Source organism: Mustela putorius, unplaced genomic scaffold, assembly GCF_011764305.1.
Source record: "Mustela putorius furo isolate JIRA1106 unplaced genomic scaffold, ASM1176430v1.1 tig00000997_pilon_pilon_pilon, whole genome shotgun sequence".
NCBI lineage: Eukaryota > Metazoa > Chordata > Mammalia > Carnivora > Mustelidae > Mustela > Mustela putorius.
This window is the reverse complement of record NW_025421527.1, coordinates 3,161,823-3,168,343: the sequence shown is the minus strand read 5'-3', so window position 1 is coordinate 3,168,343 and position 6,521 is coordinate 3,161,823.

Here is a 6,521-nt window from a genome sequence, read left to right as displayed (position 1 = left end):
CACTCTCAAATACAAGGGCTTTCCAACTCTTTTTGAGGGAGTGTGCATGTGTCCATGTCTGTGCAATTTCTGCTAGTATATAAAGATATGTTTAAAATATTTTCACTTTGCTTCTAGTACTCATGTTAAATTAACTTATTAAGTTTAATATTTTATCTGGAGATCCTTTGGATTTTCTATACATAATCTCCTGACATCACGAAATATGAAAATTTCAATTGTTTTTTTTTTCCAATCCTTCGATCTTCTCTTGCATTTTCTTGCCCAATTACACTGGCTGTGACCTCCAGTACACTGGTGAATAGAATTATTGACAGCTGACATTCTCATCTTTTTTTTTTTTTTTAAGATTTATTTATTTATTTGAGAGAGAGAGAACAAGAACAGTGGTCAGGGAGGCAGAGAGACAGGGGAGTGACAATTCCAACTCAGCATGGTGTCAGATGTGGGGCTCAATCCCATGACCTGAGCTAAAACCAAGAGTCAGATGCTTAACAGAATGCACCACCCAGGTGCCCCCCATCTTTTTACTTATATCCGACAGGAATTATTCAGGAGTTAATATTAGTTATAATAATTGCTGTGTGCTTCATGTTCACTTTTAAAAAATCAGATTAAGCACTTTTTCAAATTTGATAAAAACTTTTTATATTCCTTACTATTATGGATAGTTGTTGAAATTTATTAGGTGCTTATTCTGCATTTCTTGAAATGACAAAATGTTTTATATCTTTTTTCTCCTGAATGTGAGGAATCACACTTATTGATTTTCAAATGATAAATGAAAATGATGTTTCTATGAACTATCTTGTTATAATGTATGTATATGGATTCAGTTTGAATATTTTATTCATTTTTTAGAATAATTTCCTTGTCAGGACTTTTTGCTTCATAAAATGATTTGGAAAATCTTTCTTTGTATCTATTCTCAGGGAAGTTTTGTAGTTTTTCTCCCCCCCCCCTAAATATTTGGCAAAATCTATCATTGAAGTCTAATACTTTGTTTTTGTTTGTTTGTTTTGGTGTGGGAAGGATTTTAAATTTAACTGCTAATTTCTAAAAATATGTATAGGCTTACTCGAATTGTCCATTTCTTTTTGTGTTAGGTTTGGTAAGTAAGATTTATCCAAGTTGTTCCAATGTCCAGTTGCTTATCAGCTTGTTCATAATGTCCTTATTGTCATTATCATCTTTTTACAAGATCCTGGAAATTTGTTCTCTCTTTGGTTTGTTCTTTCTGTTTCTCATTTTCACAGGGGCTCATCAATTTTATAAAGTTTTCAAAAAGTAACTTTTGGCCTCTCTGGTTCTCTCTACGAGCGTTTCATTTTATTATTTCCCTCCTTCTGCAAACATAACCCAGAGATACTGTGGGTTTACTTCCAGACCACCACAATGAAGCAAATATAATAAAGTGAGTCAAACAAATGTTTTCATTTCCCAGTGCATATGGAAGTTTCATTTGTACTGCACTATAGTCTAATAAGTACACAGAAGCATTATGTCAAAAAAATGTACTTATCTTTTGTTTTTTTTAAATGTACTTATCTTAATTGAAAATATTTCATGGTTAAAAAATCTAATCATCCTCTAAACTTTAAGCAAGTAGTAATCTTTTTGCTGGTGGAGGGTCTGCCTTCATGTTGGGGGCTGCTGATTGATCAGGTTGGTGGTTACTGGAGGCGGCAGTGGCTGTGACAATTTCTTAAATTAGACAACAGTGCAGCTTGCTGCACTAGTGACTCTTCCTTTCACAAAGGTTTCTCTGTAGTAAGTATGTTATGCTGTTTGGTAGAATTTTACCCACAGTAGCACTTCTTACAAAATTGGAGTCAACCCTCTGAAACCCTGCCACTCCTTTATAGAACAAGTTTATGAAATATTCTAAGTCCTTTGTTGTCATTTCAAGAATCTTCACAGCATCCTTACTAGGAGTGAATTCCAGCTCAAGAAGACATTTTCTTTGCTCATCCATAAGAAGCAACTCCTCATCCATTTGAATTTTATCATGAGATTCCAACACTTTAAATATAATAGCAGTGAAAATGTTTTTGAAATATTGCAAGAATTACAAACTGTGACACAGACACCAAATGAGCAAATGCTGTTGGAAAAATGAGCTGATGGACTTGCTCAATGCAAGATTCCAAAACCCCCTTTATTTGTAAAATATGCACTATCTGCAAAGCCCAGTAAAATGAAGCTCCATAAAATGAGGCATTTTCTTTGTATTTAACCTGTTGTAATCAACAAATTCCAGTGTGTGCACGAGGGGGTTTCCCATACACAAACCCCAAGAAAGTTTCTGACACCATTGGGATGTCCTACAACAACCCAATGCAATTGTATCTATCTGGAGGGAGCATCAGATCCCACCCATCAGACTTTCAGCCCTTCTGAAACTGTGCATCACACTTGAGATGCCAGTTGCAAGTTTAGGTGGTCACCTGTGTGTCTGACCATCCAGCTATAGACGGGAGGTCCCATGACTTCTTCCTTGGGTTTGATCCATTTGCTGGAGTGGCTCAAAGAACTCAGATAAACATCTGATTTTACTAGATCATCAATTTATTGCAAAAGAATATCACTCAGGAGTAGCCAGGTGACAGAGATGAACAGGGCAAAGTGTGGAAAAGACCCTGAAGCTTCTTCCATGTCTTCCCGAGTGTACCATTCCCCTAAGTCTGCCTGTGTTCCCCAACCTGGAAACACCCCAAACCAGTCTTTCTGAGTCTTATAGAGGCTTCATTACATAAAAACATGGCTGATTAAATCACTGGCCATTCACAACTGATTAAACCTCTAGCCTCTCTTCCCTCTCCTAGGATCTGGGGCAGTGGGACTGAAAGTTCCAATCCTCCAATCACAGGGCTGGCTCCTAACCTAAACAAGGCCCCATTCTTAGGTGCAATCTAAAAGTCACTTCATTAGCATAAAAATTACTCTTAACACTTAGGAAGTTCGAGGGTTTTAGGAGCTCCATGCCAGAAATGGGGACCAAGTACATATTTTTTATTATAAATCATAATGTTACTTCTAACTTCTTAATGTAGATGCATAAGCAATTTATATTCAGTCATTATTTTCTTCTATGTCTTTCTAAGCCTAAAAATTCCTCTTAGGGACACCTGGAGGGCTCAGGCAGTTGAGTGTCTGACTCTTGATATCAGCTCAGGTCATGATCTCAAGGTCTTGGATCAAACTCTGCGTGGGGCTCCATGCTGAGCACGGGCCTCCTTAAGAGTCTCTCTCTCCCTCTCCCCCCGTCCTTCCCTTGTCACCCTCTCTCTCTCTTTCAAAGAAATAAAGACAAAATGATTTAAAAAAAATAAATAAAAATAAATAAATAAATATTCCCTTTAAGCAGGGATGTTGCTGCATATCAGAAAGTTTGATAAGCGGCATTGAATTTGTCAGTTCAATACATTTTCTCATCAACATTAGTTATCTGGAATTGGTATTTCTGAGTTTCTAGACATGGAATAATTTCTGGTTCTGCTTTCGTCTTTGATTTTTTTTAGTTTAATTCCACATCTCCAAAAAAACATTTTGTGTGGTTTTAAACTTTTGAAATTAATTCACATAAATTCATGAACGTGTTGTCATTTTTTTCACTTCACTGACGTATCATTGATACATAAAAATCACAGACATTTAATATCTACATCTTTTTAAAGCAAGAAATTGAATATTTATTTTTAATTTATTAAAAATTAATATTATTTTAAAATACATTTAAAAACAAAACAACAAAAACAACACTTAACATGGGATCTATCTTCTCAGTGTATTTTCAAGTGCACAATTCCATATTGTTAACTCTAGGCACTAAATACAACAGATCAGGAAGACTTATTCATCCTGCCTGACAGAAACTTCAAATACGTTAAAAAACAATTCCCAATCTCCCTAACTCCTCAGCCCTACCATTCTGTTCTCTGCTTCTGTGGGCTTTGATGATTTTAGGTGCTTCATGTACGTGGGGTCTTGCAGTTTTTGTCCTTCTGTGAGGAGCTGATTCCATTCTGTATAATGTCTTCTAAGTTCCCAAATGGCACGATTCTTTCTTTTAAGGCTGAATAATACTCTGTTGTATGTATACACCACATTTTCTTTATACAGTCATCTGAGTAAATGATACATGTGCACTTGAAAAGAATATGTATTTTTCTATTGATAAGTGTTGAGTTCTAAATGTATCAGCCGAGTCTTCTTCATTAAGTGTGTTGTGTGAGTCTTATACATACTTGCTGATTTGCTTTTTCTATCATTCAGAAAAGTACACTTCAAAAAATATCCACCACTATTATACATTTGAAAAATATTTTCTTTTTAAAAATATGTTTTCCTTTTCATCAGGGTTTGCTTTATAATTTTGAGACTAAAGGCCTAGATGTGTACAAGTTTACAAATGTCCCATCTTCTCTGAGAAGCGTTTCCTCCTTTACAGCCTCACCTGTGTGGTTAGTTTGTCATCCCTCAGTGCTAGCCTTGCACCTGCTTCCTTGTGACTCCTGTTGCCATAGCGTGTCTTTCCCATTGGTTGAAGTTTTCAAATCTTCTGCTTACTGACACACATGGTGTTTCTCTTATGAACATGATCTGATATAGCTGTGTTCTGTTCAGTTGGAGAATCCTTATCTTTTAGTTGGTCTACTTATTTCAGGATAACTACTGAAACTTGGGGTTTAAATTTAACACACACCCACTTACTCCTGCCTCCCTCTTTTCCAGTCCCTTTTATATTCTTTCCCTCCCTGACTCCCTGCCCACTTTTGGATTAAGTATTTTTTAATTATATTCTCTCCCTATGTAAGCTCGTTGGCTTCATGGTCCTTTATAATTCTTTTACTGGTCATTCAAGAAACATTTGCATCCCTCTGAAGCTTATCAAATGTATTACAAGTTAGTATTTTATCACTTTGTGCCAGTGTGATGACCCTAAAACACTTTTACTTCATCTATTCTCCTGATTTACATGCTGCAGTTGCCATATATTTTAATTTATTTCACAGAACAAAGTTAACATTTTAAATCAATTCAGAGTTAAATTTATTTACATTCATTATTGTTTATTTGCCCTTTGCAGCGCTCACCGTGGCAGTCAGTGTTGGGGCTTAGCAGTGTCAGCTGACCCTATTTGAACAAGGAATTGCAATTCCTCAAGTGTGGATTTCAATCTCTGTGAAGTCTGTTCTATTTTTTTCTATTTCTGACTCACTGGCAGTACTACAGTAGAGGGTTTTAGAATGGAATCTTCTCAGGTCTCAACCTGGAGCCCCACGCTGCTTACCAGGGCTTTTCTTTCAATTAGGCACCAAATTCCAGTATTTGTCTCCTTTAGTCCCTTGGTTCTGTAGAAGTTTCTGTTCAACTTCTTGGCCTCTCGGGTGCCACTCTTGGGATTGGCAGGGACTTATCAGAGAAAAAAAAAAAAAAAAAAGATTCCAAATGCTGGCTTTCAATTCTCAGGACTTCTTTCTTTTCCTGGATCATGGACTTTCCATTCCTCACAGCCTGGAGAGGTCTCTAATGTCTTTAAATAGATGATATTTTTCAAAATCTAATTTTGCCAGCTGTTCTTAGCAGGATGATTTACCCTAAACAATGTAACTAATCACTACCAGTGTTATTTTAGAAATCAATAAAATTGGTTAGGACCATGACCTTGAAAGTATAAAGATTTAGTAATCAGGGAGGCAGATAGAAATGGATTGACCCATGACATTAGCACATTCAGGGAAGACATTGTTGTTTTCTCAAGCTGCAGAGATCATCAATGATGATGTTGGTGGTAATGGTGATGATGATGATGATGATGATGGTGGTGGTGGTGGTGGTGGTGTTGGTGGTGTTGATGGTGATGATGATGATGGTGATGATGGTGGTGGTGGTGGTGTTGATGGTGGTGGTGATGGTGAGGATGATGATGATGATGATGGTCTTAATATTTTTTTTTTTAAAGATTTTACTTATTTATTTTTTTTTAGAGGGGGAAGGAACAGAAGGAGACAAAGAGAGAGAGCGAGCCTTAAGCAGACTCCCCACTAAGCAGGAAGCCTGATGTGGAGCTCCAGCTCATGACCCTGAAGATCATGACCTGAGCCAAAACCAAAAGTCAGGGGCTTAACCAACAGAGTCATACAGGCATCCCATTCCTAATAATTTTTAAGTTTTTTTTTTTTTGTGTGTGTGTGTGTGTGTGTATGTGTGTTTCACATTCTTTGTTTCATCCTTAAAATAACCCCATGAGGAATGTAATATAGTTGTTCTCATTTCACATGTGGATGCTGTAACTCCTAGAATTGTGCAATTTGTTTGTTACATCCACATAGAGCAAGACATCCCAATAATACTCTTGTTTCAATTCTTTTTTTTTTTTTTTTTAAAGTGACTCTTGGGGGAAAGAAGAACTTACAACACTTTTCATATAGTTTCAGAATAGGAGTAAAGACAATTTTAGAGTTTAATTGCTCTCAACTTGGGGAGCTAGTTTACAAGGAAAAGTTAAGGCAATGGAT